Source organism: Anastrepha ludens, chromosome 2, assembly GCF_028408465.1.
Source record: "Anastrepha ludens isolate Willacy chromosome 2, idAnaLude1.1, whole genome shotgun sequence".
Lineage (NCBI taxonomy): Eukaryota > Metazoa > Arthropoda > Insecta > Diptera > Tephritidae > Anastrepha > Anastrepha ludens.
Genome location: NC_071498.1, coordinates 64,754,789 through 64,776,963, shown reverse-complemented (window position 1 = coordinate 64,776,963; position 22,175 = coordinate 64,754,789).

The following is a 22,175-nucleotide window of genomic DNA, read 5'->3' as shown; positions in this document are numbered from 1 at the left end:
GTTTCTTGTCAAATATTACTTTAAAATTAAAATATGAAATCGTTCTGGTTATCAGCGTTGTTGCCATTTTTCTCATGTTTACTTTATGTCACTTGTCTTTATTTTGACTTTCTTGCTTCGTACTCGCACGCTTGCACACCGCCATTGTTTTTGTTGTTTGTTAGAACAAACATTGCCGTTGTTTATTTACAAGCAAATAGAGTTTTTTATAAATAATTGTTTTTGTTCTTCTTCATTGCTCGTTAACAATTTCTATTGTATATTCAATTATTCACATTTCTTCTCTAATTTCTTGGATATTCCTTTATTTACAATACATACGCACAAACACACATACATAAAAATATTTCTCCTATCTGCACGCTTTGCACTGCCTTTTCAGCGTATAAAAGTATATGACGGGTGTTGTTCTTGTTGCTGTTTGGCTCCTTCTACTCCTACGTGTTTGCTACTGTTATTTCCAATACGATTTCGGATAATTTTTCTGTAACGGCGACAATGCAAATTTTTAACTTCCAGTGAGCTGAAGCCAGGAGAAGACAGGTTATTTTCTTAAATATTTTTCTTTATAATGAAGAAGAGACTATACTTTGCGCATCCGACACCTTTGAATGCTTTGAGGCTCTTGAATTCATTAGGATTCACGACCCATTGCACACCTTTGCTGAGTCTTAATTTTAAGTACGTATGTATGTATGCATGTATGTATGATTATTTGTATTCCGAAGTAGTCATACAACTAATCTTTGTACCGTATCTGATAATCTCAGCTTTCAGCTTTCAAAGCGCTGTACACAATTCACCAAGAAACCAATTCATTACAATATTCGCCCCAACTGATACGAGTATTAATGCTCGATCCAGCTGATCTGCTTCCTTAACTAACTTTGTCCAATAGTAAATACCCGGCCGATTCACAGGAAGAACACTACACAGGAAAATAATACTCTTGATTACCCTACAACTAATACATTTTTGACCAATACATAAGCGATTCTCATGCATACCATTTACATAGCCTCCAAATTTCATATTCGGATCAATCATTATCTGAATGGCAACTAAAATCTGAATTTGGGATTTTTGACGCTACTGGCGCGTATGGAGGTTAAGTTTAGTTAGCAGTATCTCTGAAAGAACACACATTTCTATTCTATTATTTCTATTTCTTTGTGTTTGGCGATCGTTTGAATCAAGAAAGTCGAGTGATTTGCGAAAAAGTACTTTTCACGACAACGCAGCTTACGCTTCAGCAGTTGTCGCAAAAGTAAGGGAAATAGGACTACAACTCCATTAACATCATTCTTCTTCTACAGACTTGGCTCCCTCAGACTAATTTATTACCCAATTTGAAAAAATGTCTGGCGTGGAAAAGATTTTATTCAAACGAGGAGGTGATTGCCGAAATGAATGACTATTTTTCAGACTTCAACAAATTCTATTAGTCGGAACCGATCAACAAAATAGAGCAGCGTTAGACGCTGTACACATGATTTTCGCGGATTTGCAAGTGGCTAGATTATTCCACCTCTTGCCTTTCCGTGTTTTCATGTCCGCAGCGATTTTTTTGTTTGAATTGTATATTATGTAAACAGCGCTTTCGGCAATTTCATTTACAATTTCCTTTCCTGTAATGCCCTTATGTCCGGGTACTCAATAAATGTGTCCTAAGAAAGTTTTTAGCTGAAATTTCATGTGAGTTTATTGCCTTTATTGCCGCTTGACTGTCAACGTATATATTTATGTTGGAGTTGCTCGGTGTCCGTGCTAGTGCTATTTCTGCAACCTTTACTACCGCAAAGACTTCTGCCTGAAAAATACTGCAAAGGTCAGGGAGCACCTGATGTCCGGCTCTGCGCAATAAATCCCTACACCTACACCGTCCATCATTTTCGAGCCGTCAGTACGTAGTATACTAAGCGTATTGGAGGTAGGTTTCATACCTCTTTCCCACCCCTCTTCCTCTATTGTTGTTCGGAATCTCTTCACCCAATTGTGTTTCGGAGTCATATAGTCCATATTGGACCGATAACTTATACCTACCTATTGAGCTATGCCCGAATATTTTACAGGTAAATTCAGCCATTGCGTTAAGTCTTGCTTCAGATCCAGCTGCTAGACCTTCAGCCACAATGTCAATCGGTGGTAGGTTGAGTATTCTTTCAAGTGCTGCCGTAGGAGTAGTTTTAATTGCCCCTGTAGTGCAGAGATTGCAGATTCTTTACATTTCTCTGAAATTTCGACGGCCGTAGTCTTCATCTCCCTCCAGTCCGGAAATCTTTGTCTAAGCAACTTCTTTTTTGGGCACTATATAAGAGATCTTTCAGACCGCAGTGCTGAGTCAACTTATAATAACTCAGTTTTTAAATAAAAAAAAAATAAAAAATGAAAAACGGCACTGAAATCAAAAACTGTTTGTGGCAACTTAGAAACTTTTCCAATACTCCAGCGTATTTTAACCAACAGGCGCGGCTGCAAAAGGACATCAGTTTTAGAGCAAATGGTTCACTTCATAAATTTTTACTCAAATAAAATATCCCTGGATCTAATTGTATGCTGTTCTTGGAACCACTCACATAAAAACGTCTTTCAATGAAGAATTCCGGCAGTCTTCGAATCGAAGTTCGCTTTTTATCTACAGCCACAGCTAGCAAACTAAACGAATGGAGCAAATACCTGAAATATATGTACAGTGCCTCAAAGAGGAATGTGCCCCTCCCAGGCTAAAAGTAAGGATTGAGATATTTATAAAGAACAAAGTTGTGATTCACTAAATAGATTCTGGCTTTATTTTGAACCTACATCACGTCATTATATCATTTTATTTATGATTATTTATGATATTAAATAGCACATAAATCCGTTTCAGCTACGCTAGCACCGCTTTAAGCGTTCGGTCCAATTTTTGATGGCTCGACCCCAACGTGCGGCAATAGCGGCTCGAACTTTGGCTCCGTGCTCATCCAAAGTAATTAGCTTGTTAGCGTATACTAAGGGATTCACGTAATACTATATTAGAAAAACTAACTGAAGGGTGACATACTCGCAAGCCATTACAATTCTCCCTCGCAACTTCGAGCGTTGCGTCGTTTTTATGTCTAGTTGGAATCATAGTTCGGAGATTTTTGTGGATGTTGTCGACCTCTGTGCATAGTTAGTTGATTAATATCCGTCTATATAGAAGACCGTTGACGATAACGGTGTCTTCTTCCTCATATCCAAAGAAATAAGGTCCGACGATCCCGATGCATACTCGATTCAAAACCATCTCTTCCATATACATACAGGTATGTCGCTGCAAACACTCAATCTTGTGGAAGCATTGATGCTTTATCGAATACTTGTAGGTTATATTCGTTCCAATAATGCTAATTTTTTTCGTTGAAAATCTGCATCTCCGGTCATCATTTCCAGCGCCCAATTAGCTAACTTACAGCGTTGTCCATAATCGTTCAACTTCTTCGGTCAGTACAATCTTATTTGGATGCAGGACCAAATATATACAATCGCCGGCTTGGGCTCTCTGTCTATTCAGGCTGAACTGATGGCAATAATAAAAGCCGTAACGTAATAAAAACCAATTCCCCATGGAATTTGGCATTACAATGGACTATAAGCCTGAGTGTGGTCCATAATGGACAACCAATTAACCTGACCTCTCTGCCTATACCCAATTCATGTTTTCCTCGCTGAATAAATATACTTGGGTTTTCTTCAATACTGACCGCTACGGCGTGTATGCTTCTTCACTTTGGAGAAATTTCTGTCTGGTAAGTGGCTTGAGTGTTTACTTACGCTCGGAGTTTTTTACGATGGTTTACAATGGTAACATCTAACCGCAAGACGAAATTTATGCTGAAATGGCAAATCAGAATATTTTGATAGCTGTCACTGGGAGCCTTAGCAGCTGTTGAAACACAAGGCTTGGAAGACCTATAACGGATCTTTCCTTCTATAAGTTTTAAGGTTTATGCAGTTAATCTTTTACTATGCGCGTTGTTCGCCATCACTAATACCATACGAAGGAGCAGATTCACAAATCTTCCATATAACCTTTTCCAGCACATTCAAGGTCCGATTTGATAGTAGACCTATAAAGAGTGATTTTTGTGTATCGAGAAAGGGCTTTACTTCTAGACTCAAAACCATCTCAAACGATGATAAATATATCGAAATTGGTCGCTTAGAAATTTTTCTTTCAAGATTCTTCTGAAAGAGTTCGACGACAGAGAAATACGTGCGACAGTTTTTGTTTCTTTGTCAGCAAGTCTGGTTTTATCGCTGTTGGCTATTTTCTTCTTTTTTATTACGTTGTTGTTCTTTATGGCTTCCATTTCTTCCGACTGTGGACTTTTGCGGTTAACATTGTAGGGCTTTATCGACGTTTAATTTATGCGCCTTTGTGACAGCGGGCATCTGTGTGTGAAAGAACATACATATACATATGTATTTAATATATTTATGTGTAGATGTGTACATTTATAAGTGCGAATGAGATGTGCATTAACCAGCACTTCACAAGGTGTGTCTCAATGAAGCGCAGCGGGTTACTTTCCGCTACCCACTACTTATCTCAATGGGTTTAAATGTACATATGTATGCATGTGTGTATATATATATGTATGAATGTATGTTTACATATACATATATACAAACGGGCTTTCTACTCAACGTAGGCGTGCGAGTGCTACGAACTAAGTGAAAATCTTGTTTGGTTATTTTTGTTGTTGTTTGATTTTATGTATACAGTAGTTCAGAGCCGATGAGGTCTCTTTGGAAAAAAAAAACAAAATGTTTAGATAAAAAGTTGAAGAAGTGTCAGTTTTTTTTATCAATGTATGATATATGATTTTCGCAGCTTATTGAACGCATTGATTTGAGCTGGGTCTATCTTCACATGCCATAATTATTTACATATCTATGTAGGTAATTCTTCTGTATCTGTATATGAAGCTGAAGTGCTTTTAAATGGTTGAATCGGTGCTTTTAATGGTTTTGATTGCATTTTTTGTGATTATAGGTACCAATGTTTGGGTCCCTGAATGGTTTGGATTAAGGCACTTTTCTGGTCTAGAGACGTGAAAATTGAAGAAAAACAATCGGTATCAATTGAAAATAATTTTTGTTCATTAGATCAATTCTTTATTTACAAAACAAAAAAAAAATATTTTTTAACACAAGCCACTGGCGTAACTGATTGGGCTGCTCAGGTACGTCTGAAAAGAAAAATTCTTTCGATTATTCATCAGGAGATATGTCGCTATGGTGGGTAGCAGATTTACAATAAAAAACAAAAATTTCTCGATATTTTATCTGTTTATTGGAAAAACAAAAAAACAAGAATTTTTTCACGTTCTCGCTCTTAAAAAAAAGGAATATCCGAAGAGAAGTTACAATAAATGAAACACAATACGGATTAAATAAATGACCACAATAATCTTCCAGGAATTCGACCTTTACAAGTCCCATTGTTGACGACCCTGCGCGCTTATACCGGGGCGTCGTACTCCAAACCAGTCTCGTTTTAAAAAACTGTAACGTCTAAACTACAACGAATTTTTATATAATAATTTGCAACAATGTCAGCCTTGAAATCCAACGTAGAATCTCTCTTGCTAGTTTGCACTAAGCAGGCAACTGAGCAGTAAAGTCCTCTCTCGACGAACAAAACTAACACTCTACAAGACTCTCATCATGCCCGTCCTAACGTATGGCGCAGAAGCTTGGACGATGACAACATACGATGAAGCGACGCTTGGAGTGTTCGAGAGAAATATTCTGCCCAAGATTTTTGGACCTTTGCACGTTGGCAACGGCGAATATCGCATACGATAGAACAATGAGCTGTATGAGCTTTACGACGACATAGACATAGCGCAGCGAATAAAGATCCAGCGGCTACGTTGGCTGGGTCATGTCGTCCGAATGGATACAAACGCTCCGGCTTTGAAAGTATTCGATGCGGTACCAGGTGGTGGTAGCAGAGGAAGAGGAAGGCCTCCTCTGCGTTGGAAAGATCAGGTGGAGAAGGACTTGGCTTCACTTGGTGTGTGGTTTGTTAAACTCGGCCAAAATCGCGTAAGCGGTTATCGCGCCAATTAAGAAGAAGAAGAGAATTTGCAAGTATATTTTTGAAAGTATAAACTATCATAGCATGAAAAAAAATCGATTTTTTCGAAATTTGAGACCAGAAAGTTGCCTTAATAATTCTAGCCGATAGGTAGGATCGGGTTGTATGATTTTTTTTTTGCATATGGGTATCAATTTGAGGGTATTTAGAAACAGTTTTTTCCATGCACAAGCATTTAAAAATAAGGTTGCCATATATCTTAAAATTTAAATTATTCTATAAGGGACGTTATTTAAATGCAAAAATGTGGATATCAATGTAAAGTATTTAGTAACAGTTTTTCCAGAAAACCCCATTCAAATTAGGGTTACCATCTATCTTTACAAGTTAAATTGTTCGATAAAGTAAGTTATTTAAATACGACAATATGGGTATCAATTTCAAGGTATTTAGAAACAGTTTTTTCTATGCATTAGAATTTTAAGCAAAGTTGCCATCGATCTTAGAATTTTAAATTATTCAATTAACTTTTTTTATATAAATATAACAATATGGGTATTGGTTTCAATGTATAAGAAACAATTTTTCTAGGAAAATACATTTGAGAATAAGGTTGCCATCTGTCTAAAAAATTGAAATTGTTCAGATAATTTTTTTATTTAAATATAACAATACCAGTACCAAATAAAAGGTATTTAAAAACTATGTTTTCCAGTAGAATGCATTTAAAAAAAGGTTGCCATCTATCTTAAAAATGTAAATTATTCAATTGAGCTTTTTTATTTAAATGCAACAATATCGATACCAATTTCAAGGTATTTAAAAGTTTTTTTTTGGGAAAACACATTTAAAAATAAAGTTATATTTTAAAAATTGAAGTTATTCAATTAAGTATGTTGTTTAAATATAACAATATGAGTATCAAATAAAAGGATTTTTAAGAACTATTTATCCCAGACACAAGTTTTTCCAAAGATATATGTATCTTCAAAATTTAAATTATTTACTATATGGATAAAATAAAAAATATGGAAATGTACATTTTCAAATGAAAGGTTTTTAAAGATATTTAAATTCAGATATAGATTTTGAACAGAGTTGCCGTATTTTTCCACAAAAAAAAATTGTGGAGAGTTCTGATCGTTGCCACTTTTTTTGACAAAAAAACACAATAATTTAGTTTTTTACTTCGAAAATTGTACGTAAATGCGGTGAAAATTGTAAAAAAAAGTAATGAAGAGGTCTAGGGGAGCAACATCTGCCACATTTATAACTTTATCAACGACACTCAAAAAAGTCAAAATATTACACTTAGAAATAAATTTTTAAAACTTAAAAAATTGCAAATACACACGCATACATAGGTACATACATAAAAACATAAGAAGGTACCTTGCTGAGCCCTGTACGTAATAAGCTTAAGCAGGATAAAGTCTGACGGGATCGCTGGTTTCATAAACAAAATTGGAGCCGACGGAGAAGCCGACATAAATTCAGATCAAAATAGTAGATAACTTATCATTAGAATTTGCTTTTGCGATAAAAATGTTTTTCCAAAAAATATTTAAAACCAGATTATTATTTTAATAACAGAAGCGTGTCGATCTTCTCCTACACCCATTGCTAAAAAACACGAAGTTTTGGAACAAAATTTGAATTCGATCGCCATCATTGACATTCTTGAAAATAGATGTGATATTTAAATATAATTAACTTTAGTTATTGCTTCAAAAATCATATTCTGAAGAAGTGCGTGACTTCGTTAAAAAGCAATACGAAATCCTCCGTAAAAATTATCAGGTCTCTAGTTTAGCCGCAAAAGTGAATATATAATATACATGAGTAGATATGCTCCAGATCCTATTCGGAATGCATAGTTTCGCAAGAAATATGAGCAGTGATGTAGGAGGTGATCCAGGTTTTGCTTAGTATTACTTTCGCTTTAAGTTATACAAACTTCACTGTCCACAAGTCTGCAATTTCGCTAGCCACTAATCTACAATTCACTCTTGGAAGTGTAAACAGCTGGGTGGTGGTTTGGCGTTTGTGAGAGCAGTCCTGCAGGACATTAATGCATTTCTCAACCTATCTACCCTCAAAATAATTGCCGTATCTATTTAGCTCTGCTAGCAGGGAGCCAAGTTTGGGTCGGTTTTGGCCAACATATCGATGGACAGCCTCTAATTGCTCTTTATTCTCCTGTATCTGGGCATTCAGTTGATAGTGGCTCGTCTGTTAAGGCAAAGTTCATTTATCTTGGTTATGCAGAGCCACATGCAGAGTGAAGTTATCATCGCAGCCATTACTGCGCTGATGGTTGCCTGGTTGTAAATCAACGAAAATACAGTCGTGAAGAAATTACGGCAAGACCTGTACCCTGGTTGATCACTAAAAACAAGGTAACAACAACAAAAATTTCATTTACTTGCTCAAAATATACATTTTTGTACGAAATGCAAGAGATGACTAAAATAAATACTCGCCTTTTATGAGTCCTTCTCTTAGACTTTGAGATGCTAAAATTGTCTGGTGAAAAATCATAACGTCTCTTTTTGTTTACTTCCGAAATTATTGATTTAATTACTGAAACTTTTCAGGCAATCAACAGCCAAAGTAGGATTTAATTTATTTCTTTATGATTTTCCGTGTTTTTCTTTTTATCGACTGAAAAGAGAAAAAAAGTCTGTCATATCAGGGGAAACGAGGGTTTTTTTGTTGTTATTATTATTATATATTCTTATTTATTTAAATTCCAATTTGTTTACATTTTACCTGATAAGTTTGTAATATTTGTTGAGTTGTTGGCAAATACAGCTGCGAGTATCGAATTTGAATGGCGTGGAGTCCCCAGGACTTTCTGAGTCCTGCGTCTATTGTACTTGGGCCAAAGGGTTTTCGAAATAACACATTAAGGAATGAAGCTCCATCTGTTCTTCGCTTGTTTGAGAAATAGATTGTGCAATTCCTCTTTAACAACAGGCAGGGGGATGCAGATGATCGACATCTTGGCAAGTTCATCAGCAATTTCATTTCCCTCTGTGTTCCTCTGTCCTGGAACCCAGATTAGACAAATGTTACCTTCACACCTAAGTGATTTTATCTCCTCCTTAAAAGAGTTGACAAGTTTGGATCTGCACCATGCGGTCGTCAGAGTATGGATCGCGTTATGACTATCGGAAAAAATGTTAATAATAGGACTATGAATAAGTTCGTGCGGTTTTTTTCGAAATTTGAAACTTTATTGACGTAAAATGGTTACAAATTTAATATTCACAATATTGTCCATCGCTTACTACTGCTTTTTCCCATCTTTCTGGCAATTCACGGATTCCCTTTGTGAAAAATTCGGTCGGTTTTGCCGCAATCCACGAATCGATCCATTTTTTGACTTCATCGTAATTACGGAAGTGCTGGTCAGCCAGGCCATGTTGCATCGATCGGAAGAGATAGTAATCGGATGGCGCAAGGTCTGGACTATACGGCGGGTGGGGTAGGACATCCCATTTGAGCGTTTCTAAGTATGTTTTGACCACTTGTGCAACATGTGGCCGAGCATTGTCATGTTGCAAAATAACTTTGTCGTGTCTATCGGCGTATTGCGGCCGTTTTTCTCGCAGTGCTCGGCTCAAACGCATCAATTGTCGTCGGTAGACATCCCCCGTAATCGTTTCATTCGGTTTCAGTAGCTCATAATACACAACACCCAGCTGGTCCCACCAGATACACAGCATAACCTTCAGGCCATGAATATTCTGCGCCGACGTCGATGTTGAAGCATGGCCAGGGTATCCATACGTTGCCCGACGTTTTGGATTGTCGTAATGGACCCACTTTTCATCGCCAGTCACAATTCGATGCAAAAAACCCTTTCTTTTGTGCCGTTGAAGCAGTTGTTCGCATGCCATAAAACGGCGTTCAACGTCTCTTGGCTTCAATTCATACGGCACCCAATGGCCTACCTTTCGGATCATTCCCATGGCTTTTAAACGTTTGGAAATGGTTGATTGATCAACTCCCAAAGTTTTTGCAACCTCTTCTTGCGTTTGAGCCGGATCTTGATCGAGCAATTCCTCCAATTCGGTATCCATGAACTTTGGCGGCGCACCCTCGCGTTCTTCGTCTTCCAAGCCAAAATCACCACTTTTAAAGCGTGCAAACCACTTCTGGCACGTTCGCTCAGATAGAGCATGCTCACCATAAACTTCCACCAAGATACGATGACTTTCGGCTGCTTTTTTCTTCATATTAAAATAATGAAGAAGAATTCCCCGCAAAAACACATTATTTGGCACGAAATTCGACATTTTCAAGTGTGGTAAAAATATTGTTGTTTACGCTTCAAATAAAAAACTTATACTGACGTTTGTGCCTTACGACAGTAGCTCTCCAATGAATGTTTGGAAATGTGGATCGATGGAATAATAATCAAGTTACGCCATCTGTTGTAAAACCGCACGAACTTATAAATAGACCTATTATTACCCTGGCTCTCACGTTCCCTAATCATTTTGCATGCCTGCGGGATCGCAAAGACTTCTGCCTAAATAACATTAGCAGTACTCGTCAATTTTAAAGCAATGGATAATGGGTAGGACTACTCTATGAGTATCTCCTATACAATAGTCGTCTAAAACTTATCAGTATTTCCACCCTTTTTAGTCTTAGAAAATTGCTGCGAATAATATTTATGATTAAACTGCTCACAGGGTCGATTTCTAGCACATTCGCTTTGGCAGAAGTTAATCTTAAGATTTCTTCTCGAGTGCCAAGGCACTTAAGGTCTTCTGTTTTTGAAAATTAAGAACTACATTTTTTTTTATGACAAAATTTCAATTCTCATTCTAGCACTTTTGATATTCTGGATCGGCTTCTTGTTTTTTAAATCAAGAGAGCGATACTCTCTCATTAAATGGTTGACAGCTGATGATGCTTTTCTGTAGCTGAATAGTTTTAGATTTCGGCGCTTCATGCCGCTTCCAAAACCTTGCCTCTTTTGACAACAAAAATTATCCGTACTTCAGGAAGACTGCGCCCCTCGTAGATTTTTGCGACTAAAAGATTTCTTAACTCCTTAAAAACTGCATACTCAATTATCAGTAGGAGGGGTGGGAGGAGATTTTGAATTTTTCCAAATCATCTTCATTTAAATTGTTTATACCAACCTTGAAAAAAATGGTTTTAGTTGGTTCGGCGAAAATAGGCGCACGCTCACCTTACAAAAAAAGTTGTATATTTTTGCATTGGGTACTTACGCGTGTAGCCGTGTACCAGCACGTAGATTAATTCTCTCCAAGTTGAATACCTTCATACTGTTAGTACGTCCATATACATACATACATACCTACATACTTAAATTCATTCTTTACAAGTTCCAGCTCGCATATTTAGTATAAATTTTTACATTTTTTTCGCTATTATAGCTGATATTAAATTACAAAAAAATTCTTCACGCTCTTGACTCGGCTGTTATATACCTAAAAGCCTTGGCTTAAAAGATTGCCAACGTCATTCACTATTACAATTATAATTCCTCGTACAACAACTCCAACAATAATGAAGACAAAAATGTGTTAAATGCGTTGCACAGCAACGCGAATGGCGGAAGCTGCTACTTAACGTAATTGAATTCCACATTAACCGCTATTTTTAAAATATTCAATGAATGGTAGGGCGCATAAAAAATGATGTCATTTTGTTGGCAAAAAATACACAAGGAGAGTAGATGTTTGTAGTAGAAAAGTGGGCGAAGTTGTAGGAAACTTTTCCAGATGCGCTTAAATCAAGAGTATTTTGATTTAATTTTAAAGCTTAAATAATCTTGGTAAGAGGGTCGCTGTGATACGCATTCATGGCATTTAATAAACTCTATTGTTTCTCGCAAAACAAAGGAAGGAGGACGTTAAAAGGTAGAACTGTGGCAAATGGTTGTTCATTACATGGCGTGCCTCCCCGGTGATTCAAATACTTAGTCCGTAATTTTCAGGAATAAAAATAGTTTACATAGAAAAATTCTCAAAAAAGTCCAAAGATTGAAGCTTTCTCTCACACATAGCCGTGAAACTGCAGGGAAGGAGTCAATAATTTTGATATACCCGGATTCCCAAAAATACCACTGCATGCACCCAAGTTCGCTAAGTTCAGTGGATAAATTAAAGATTCAGTATTGGGAAGGAGGATTAGATATAACTACGTAGCCCCTTATCTTCCTTGAATGCTAATAATGCTAAAAATGCGCTCAAAAATCTGGTAAAAGCGCAAAAACCGATTAGCTTTGGAATATTTCACAGGATGAAGCGGATCGACCTTTTTTATTTTTGGTGGTGAGGTTGGGTTAAAAATGGCTTCGCACCACATAGTAACCATCGCTACTACGTGTGTGGTGATTCCACTAAAAATATCCCTCCTCTTCTCTTGGATTTTTCCCGCCAGCCCGAGACTGATTCCGCATTGAGTCGAGGTAGAGGATCGAGACGACGTTCTAAGAAAGACACTTTCTTACTCATCCTGCGTCCAAGGTTGCCTGTTTTGAGAAACCTCTTCAGCATAAGCTCCCATTTCACGTTTCTTTTTTCGGATAATATCCTCCACGAAATTTGCGACGGCATTTCATTTTTCTTCATCTATCATCGATAATTTCTTCAGATGTAAATACATCAATAGCTCGTTGCAGACCTGTTCTCTCTATGTTCCACCTCTCGCATTTAAAGAAGGTCTGCATGGTATTCAGTATCTCCATATATGCAGTTTGGGAGGCTCACTTTTCCCATTCGCCACAAATACTTGCGAAAATACCCATGCCCAGACAAAAACACCGTGCTTTCTTTCTACCCACTTTCTTAGATCGGGTAATAGTCTGGCTGTCCATCTGGCGTACCGTTCAGAGCTCCACCTTGCCTGCCAAAGTGTGAGCGTTTGAACTCTAATATCGGAGAAGCGTGGTACTGGGATTCCTCTTCTTTTTGCCTCCGCTGCTTCAGATACTGTTCTATATGATGAAGCCACTCTGAGAGCGCAGGTGCGTTGCACAGATTGCAGAGTTTTCCGTCGGCATTGCAACCTTAGCAAATCTGGCCGTATTTCGCAACCGTATAAAAGAATCGAGTTCGTCGTGTCCGTTAAAAGTTTTCGCTTGTTCTGCGTTGGACCTCCAAGGTTTGCCATGAGCTTACTTAACATGCCGCTTACTTTGGCTGCTCTTGTGACAGCATGATTTATGTGCGCCCAGTAAGTTTGCCTCGTGTCTAATTGCACTCCTAGGTATTTGACCACTCTTTTTGTCGATAGCAGATCGAACATGGAAGTTAAGCAACTGCGGTGGTATTGCTAAATCAATTCCACAGAAACTAATTAAGTCAGGGGCCCTTTAACCGACTGAATTTCTGTGTGAGCTCTTTAAAATCAATTACCTGCATACTTTCATGGTTACTAGAAGAAATGCCCACAAAACATGTTTTGAACTTGTACTCGTCTGAAAAGATGGTTGCTCTATAATTTTCTTGCTAATTTTTCTTTGCATTATTTTTATTACTATTGGGTCATAGTGCACATCAACTTCTAATGTAGTCTAATGTACTTGATAGCAGACCTATAACTGCGCGCTTCTAATGAACTTGAGCACTTCCCCAGACTTTTTTTTCCATTTCAATACTATATTTAGAATCACACCTGGTAGCTATGTTCTTGCATGTGCACTCCCTATTAAGTCCTCACTGGTCTTTGAGTGTGCCGAGAAACTGAGTCGTTTAGGTACGCACAATCGCATCCGACACAGGGGTATAGCTGGGAACGAAGTAGCGGACGCATTGGCAAGAGAGGCTGCGTCCTCGTCATTAGTATTGTATTATAACAGGAGCTCTTCCTTGCTATGAGACAACACACTATCAAGAAGAAGCTTTGGAATGAATAGCTAAAACTAAGGGAGATTAGTTGGCACTAAGCTATGGGGCTACGCCAGGCGAAATCCTTACTGGGGCGGTGCAACGAAAAGAGGTTTACAAATCTAATAACAGTCCCCAAGAATAAACTGAGATTGCTCACGGGCATTCTTGTGTAGTCATCTGCTCATGCACGGGATATGGCCCACTGTCAGTCAGACCTAGCTCTATCTTAAGTATATCAAGGGAACTGGGTTTGGATGAGGTATTACGATGAGTACAGGGCACAAAGGACCATGAGGTCGAAGTGTAAGCCCCCAATAAATCTAAACAAAAAATCCATGTGGGCTCTTGTAATGCTGCATATACTATGACCACATCCTAAAATGCCCTACTCTAGTGACCAGATTCCCTTTAGACTTAAGCCAGAAAAGGATCGTCATCACCTATCAAAAATGTTTCCAATGCATTAGTAAGTTGGCATTAAAAAACGTCGTTTACGTGGCTGGTGTAATTTCACATTTCGGTAGTTGATCTATTGAAAAATATTTATAGAAGGAGGCGCTTATATCCAGTTCGGGTTCATTTTGTAATGTCTTCATATGAATGGAACTGCTGGTCAGCTAGACCATGTGCCATTAATCGGAACCGGTGATAATTGGACGGCGCAATATCTGGAGAATATGGCGGGAGGGGTACGATTTCCCATTTCAGTGTTTCCAGATAGGTTTTAACGGGTTTGGAAGCGTGAGGCCGAGCGATGTTATGCTGTAGAATCACTTTTTCATGCCTCTTCGCGTATTGCGGCCGCTTCTCGCGCAGTGCTCGGCTCAATCGCATCAATTGAAGTCGATACCGATCACCAGTGATGGTTTTAACAGCTTGGTTTTAACAGTTCATAATAAATAACACCAACTTGGTCCCACCAAATACGTAGCATAACATTCGCAGCGTGAATATTCGGCGGAGACGACGGCATGACCGGACAGTCCCCACGACTTTCCTTTCTTTGGATTGCTGTAACGAATCCATTTTTCATCACTCGTCACGATGCAATGAAGAAAACCCTTCCTTTTCTGCCGCTGGGACAGTTGTGGAGCAGTCCCCTGTTTCTGAATCACTCCCAAAGCATGCAATCGCTTGAAAATGGATTGGCGGGTAACTCCTAATACTGAAGCAAGCTCTTCTCTCCCTGCAGCATCTCCATCAACTTTTTGTAGCCCTCGATGCGCTTCAGCCGCCGTTTTTTCGAATAAAAGAGGAAAATCAACACTTCCCGCAAACGACGATTATTCGGCACAAAATAAGGCATTTTCACAAAACCAAAAGTATATGATACCAAAACAAAATCACTAATGTGTCAAAGCAGGTTGTTTACCATATGTCTAAGCTTGGTTTATGACGTTTAGGTTATGTTAGAATCGACTAGCACACGCCAGCAATCAAGAAGGAGAAAACATACACAGATAAATATTTTTTCGTGTCGTGTGTTTTGAGTCGAATGTAAAAATTAAATACAAGAAAATGTATAAAATAGAAAATATATAGCGAAAAATTAGGTGGTAACCCTATGCAAAAATATTACTATATTATATTCAATCTGTTACAATTAGCTATCATTTACTGCCCATTTTGCAATTTTTTATTTACTTCTTAACTCAATTAAAAAGGTGGCAACCTTGTATGAGTAATTTCCAGTCTAATACGGTTTCAGATGTACTTAAAAAGAACTTAAAAACTTTATCTAAATAAGAAACTCTTTCAAATCATTAGACTCCTTTCCAAGAGCCCAATGGATGTATACTTACTTGCAATTCGTATGCAGTGTGCGCCATCCAATGTTTGGAGGTTGAAGTTGCTTAAGTAAGAAACGAATGATTTTTGATTCGAAACTACAATTATTATTTTTGTTGTGGAAAACTACAACTTCAAAGTGTTGTTAAAACAGTAATATATTGAAATAAATAAACAGTGTTGCCAGATCTTCAAAAAATGTTCTCTTCCTTGGAATAAAAGTAGATAATGTGAATAAGCATACTCTTTTATACTTTTTTTTTGCAATTTTTTCACCCTTCCTCTCCATACAATATGACCTTTTTTCTGTTTTTTTTTTACGAGGAGGAAGCATCGAAAGCCTAACCCCGTTAGTGTGGGACTTTAACCCGAACTAAACCTCCTACTGATCCCCCCGGTACAACCGTTAAGTATTCGTCGGGAGACGGTTTGAGCACTAAGCTCAACGTCCGTTATTGTCCTGATGCAATACGTCGAAAGTAGCATCTGCTTGTTACCACCCACTGTTTAGGTCATCTGATGAGAGAGCCACCCCTGTCATAACAGTACTCCCCCACCCACCATGTCTCTGTCCATACCACAGAAACGTAAGTTTCTATGTCTGGTATCGTCAGTTTCATCCAAATAAATTTATCTAGAAAGTGGTCCTACAGCACAACCGTAAGTTATTACATCTACTACTACAGGAAAAGTTACTACATCTACTACTATGGAATTTCAGCTATTTAGTGCTATGCTTTCGCTTTTTCGCCTTCTCTCCATTTGTCTCAAATCATTGAGTACGAACGCTGACAATTTTTTGATACTATCCCATACTTCTTCAGATTGTAGCATGTGTGGAACAACATTGTCCGGTGTTATTGGTTCTGCTATTTGGTTCCCCAACAACTCTCGTTCTTTATTATATCTTTGGCAGTGAAAGAAAATATGCTCCGCATTTTCATTAGCCTTGGCACAAAATGAGCATATAACTCCATCATCATGGACATACTTATGGAGGTATTCTCTAAAACAACCTGTCCTGTCAGGAGCTGCGTCATATAAAAGTCGACCTTACCGTGTTTTCTATCGACCCATGCCTGCACATCACTAATGAGTCGGTGTGTCCATCTCCCTTTGGTTGTTATATCCCAGCGTCTTTGCCATTTAGATAAACTCTCGTATCTGATTTCTTTACGCTCCTCAGTTATTAACGACCTGCCAAGGCTTCGGCTTTTGTATAAGTACTGCCCTAATGTATAAGTACATCTTCAAATTTGATCATCCTAATGCCCATTCCTATTTAAACTTGGCCGCATGTGCTTGTACTTACATATGTATATGTGGAATGTGCGAAAATGAGGAGAAAATGAATTTGGAACATACATACAAACAAATGTAGATTAAATTCACAAAATAAATGCTCATATTATATTCATTGCTAATACGAATAAAAAGTGTCATTGCAAAGATTTTTATCGTATACAAAAGTGTCTGGACTATGCACACTTAAGTCCACATGTTTTAACACGCATATGCTTGTTTGGGTATGCCACGTATATGTGTATATATGTACGAGTGCGTGCATAAAGTAAATGGAAATGTGCCAGGTCTGGGCGAGTATATCTGCATATTAGCCTATTGTTTTGTTTTTTTTACGCTATTTCCGCCACTCTGCTAAATGCCGGCTTACTCGTGAATCGCCTGTCTTATGCTCATACATTTTTGCTGCCAACCAGCTTACCCCTTCTGATCCCTCCTTACTCCACCCACAATTCCATTCTGATTGCATGCATACATGCATACATGTAACATACATACATACATACATACATACTCATGTAGCCAACAGTGAGCTCAACTCTTTGTCTCTGAGTCTGGTTATTCGCTGGGCTGTCATTTCGCATATTTTCAGTTGTAAACCAACATTTTTTGCAACTTTGCGCCATATTTTTAGTCAATTCCTTTTTCTTTGTTTTTTGATTTCCAAGCATTCTATACCCACACACATTTTTTTTCTGATGTCACTTCACTTTATTATTTCGGTTGTTGCGGCGTTAATTTGTTTTGTTGGCCGATAAAGGCAGTGCACGAAAAAACGCCGGTAACAACAAGCCATACATACACTCACAGTTTTATATGTACATATGTATGTGTGCACAACCATATGTGTATAAATAAATGAATGAAGATGAGGAGTGAAGGGAGCAAACGAATCAAAACTTGTGACTCAGCAAGTTGGCAAACAAAGAGGCGAAAAAAATATTCGATAAGCGATATTTGCGTGTGCCAGAAAACCTAAATGAATACTGAGGCGACGTGAGACGACCGATTCCCAAATTCTTTCGGACGTTAATAAATGACTGAAGCGCAGGGGAAAATAGCGAAAAAGGGGCGGATTGATTATACAAAAAATTATATAAAATAAAAATTTGCATATACATATGTAAAAATTTGAATGATCAAAAATGTTACAGAGTTGTGCAGAGCGACGTGTTGGCAGTCAGCAACAAATTACATGCCGAAAATGATATGGAATACAAATGATACAAAGCTGTTTTTTTTTTTTTTAATAAAACTAACAATACAGGGTAGACCAATTATCTATTATTTTGCGGAATACGCTACGCTTATTTCATTTAAAGTTATACTTTTCTGAAAAAAAATTTTTTTTGATTAAATGAAGTTTTTCAATATCGATTTTTCGATAAAGGTGGCGCCTGCATGCGTACTAAAACCTTAAGTCGATCAACATTGCAGCAATATGAAGCTATGGAATCTTCCATTATTCACGAAGAAGAATTTTTTAAGCTTACCAGCACTCGTGTGCTGATCGTGGCTTGAAAAGTGTTTCACATCGACGAAACGATCAATTTTGCTTCTCTTGACTTGAGGCCGGAAACGAAGTGAGGAACATTGTCGTTTAGTTATTTGTGGCTTAAGCTCTGTTAGCCAAGACTTAGACATAATTTTGCATAAATTATAATAACCTGCCGTTCCAGCAATACGCCTCTTAATTAATAATTGGCGCGCACACTTTTGTTAGGTATTTGGCTGAGCTCCTCCTCCTATTGATGGTGTGCGTCTTGATGTTGTTCCACGAACGGAGGAACCTACAGTTCCAAGTCAACTTCGAATGGCAAATGGTTTTTTATGAGGAGCTTTTTTTTACACTTGGCGGTTTGCCATTGACTGGCGAGGGGACACCGCAGTTAGAAAAAACTTTTTCTGTCATTTTGCTGTTTCATGTACGGAGATTCGAGCATACGCATTCCCGAATGGTAGTTCTGTACCAATTCTTTCGGTTTCAACGGTCATTACTTAACTTAGAAAATAATAAGGAAAGTAATATATAAGTGGACCCGGTGGTTTAAAAATTTCAAAAAATCGATTTTTTTTTTCAATATTTCGAAAGCCTGCGAAAAGACTATAGTGTGAAATTTTCATGCATAAATTCCCAATGTATAGCTTCTACAGCCCATTAACTTTATAGAGACCGATCCGCGCCTCAAACTTCAAATTCATTTATCTCGAAACGACTTTTTTCGACACCAGTGTTGTCAAGAAAAAAAAAAATACTTAACCGAATCGTTTGAAATTTTAATATGTTGTTCACAACATATCGCGCGTTTTAGAATCATATTAATATATCAATTATTTCGTATTTTTTTATTAAAAAGCTAAAAAGGATCCCGATTTTTAGAGAGTCAAATTCAAAACCGCGCCATTTTGTCAAACTTTTTTTATTCTAGTACGGGACATAGCTACAGTCACACTGATTAATAATTTTTTAGGGTTTTGTGTTTCAGATAAATATAAGAGCCAAACTGGAAAACACCTCCCAGGTCCAATTTATCGGGAGGGTCAACTTTTTAAAATTATTAAAATTAAAAAAAAAAAATTTGTTTTTCATTTTTGAATATAAAAGAAGTTAAATAAAAACCCTAAATCTTTAAATATCGTTTTTCATTTTTTTTTTAAATTCCAGAAAATACGCTAAGGCTCTAGCCCACCGGGACCCTTAAGCTATGCATTTTATATAAATTAAGAGCCATGAGCCGTGAGGGAATCATGCTGCCATATCATTTTTTCACATATTTTGAATAAAGTTCCTCCAAATACGCCATACATACGACAAAGCGAAAATAAGTACAAAGAAAATCATTGTAAGCATGAACGATAGAAATTTTCGTTGGTGCAATCGTAATGACGTGCTGTGCCACGATGTGCAGAATGCGAAACTGTGGCCAGCACCAGACCTTTAACCGGCGCTCAGCCTTTTTGAAGGAATCGGTTGATTTGCTGACGTAATTGGAGTCATGCGAATGGCTTATTTACGAAAAAGCCGAGATTGTGTTCGTGATATTCGAAAAAAATCAACGTGGCGTTTTCTCATAGTACTTCGTTGCCCTCTGAACAACGACTGACTGGACGAATGAAATGAGCGGACAGAATTCTGCTACCAAATCCCCGTTGACGTGGCAGCGGTAGTTACACTTATAATTTTGCTGCGAATGGCCAAACCTTGTAATCCGTCGTCCTTGGTGCTGAGTAACAATCTGTAAGTTTCTAAGAAAACTAGCCAAACTAAATAAGTAAAAAAGGTTCTATGAAAATTAAGTAAAATATAAGTCTTGACTAACAGAGTTTTTAATGCCTACTTTGTGTGCCAGTGCTGGAGCTCTCTTATCTTATCTCTCTCTCCACTTTTCTCTCGCTCCACTTATCTCTCTCTCCACTTTTCTCTCTCTCCACTTATCTCTCTCTCCATTTTTCTCTCTCTCCCCACTTGTCTCCCTCTCTATCCGAAATGTTTGGTTCCTCTTCAGTTCCTTACGCTTTTCAGACATTTTTCAAAATAGACATTCGCATTTATCTCAACGCCACGGTTCAAAAGTACCGACTAAGAATTGATCGTCAGAGCCACCCAAACGACAGCAAACGCAACTGCTTGACTTTTCCTATCAATTTTGTTTTGTTTCCTGTCAATTTTAAATTTTTTGCATTAAATTGAACATCTCTCTGTACGCACAATAAAGGAATTGATCAATCAAGTGTTTTTTGTCTTTATGACTCTTATGACGAATTCGTAGCTGCTATTTGTTAGGTTAACAAATGAAATTTGCATAAAATTGCATCGAAATGTTGACATTCGGTATTTTTCTACAGCATTTGTAGGTGTTGCCACCCTCCCGCTCTCATATTATTTTTGGTAAATTTCCATTACCATTTCCCAGAAAAACTTTTTCTAACAACTGTCGCCATCGGCACAAGCAAAGACAAACTTTCGAACAAATTTCTGCCCTCTCTCCTGAAGCCAGGACGTACAATACTTAAAATTATTATGAGCAGTTTTTCATTTGCGATTAGTGCATAACCAGTGTGGCCGAATTGGACGATTTTTTTGTACGTTCATAAATTGTCTCCCAAAATTTCGCACACTGGTCTACCCACGAGCTATTATTAAGTGCCGTTGCATCTGCAAAAACTCGCTAAAGAAATAGTGGCTCAATCTTTCGCAAGGAAGTTGCTGGCTAAAATTTTACAAGGATTGTTTTCTGGGAGTGTGAGTGAAGTCGCTAGTCTATCATGAATGGCATAATATAAACCTCTGAGTTTCGCGAAAGCACTAAAAGGTGAATTATAAAATATTATAAAATATTTCTGTGGAAGAACTTTTGAGTCCAAGGTGAAAAAATTTCAGTAGACAATATCCGACCATTCACCGACTCTTAGCGAATTTGAAGGAATCAGCTGATTGGCTGACGTATTTTTATTAAAAAGTGTGACACTTTAAAGAAAGTTTTCATTTTTTTTTTTGCGCAAACTTTGACACTTGGATTCATATCGTTTTTGTAGGGGAATGAACAATATTTTCATACAAAATAAACAAAAAGGAACAAATCAATTGCCAAAACTTGTCAATAAATCCAAAGCGATATACAAAGAGGCGCAAATTTAATCACCCTATTTTATCAATTTTATTAAAAACACTTCTTAACTAGACAGCTTAGTATAAAAACAGGCAAGCAATGACGGGCATAAAGCTCAAAATAAAGATTTCCATAACTCAGGTTAATTTTTATTTTTTTCATATTTTTTCCGTTTTTTTTTAGCAAAAAAGTTATTCAAAAGCTAAATTGGATGCATAATTTTGCGCCACCCTGTATTTAACGCAGAGTATTATTTTATTCTTACACATAAAAGGTAGCAATACAATACAACGACACTGCGGACATGAAACATCATAAGGTCTTCCGAAAAGCAGATACCCTTTGGTAGCACTGGCAAACATCCTAACCATAAAAATGCTTCTCTAAAAAAATATGTTATTAAGCAAAAAACTAACTTTGGCACTTACCACAGCCACAAATTTGCAGGTCTGTTAACGAAAGAGAAAGAAGATTCGATCACCATTCAATTTTATACAGTTTTTACGATGGACTCTAAGTCTTATA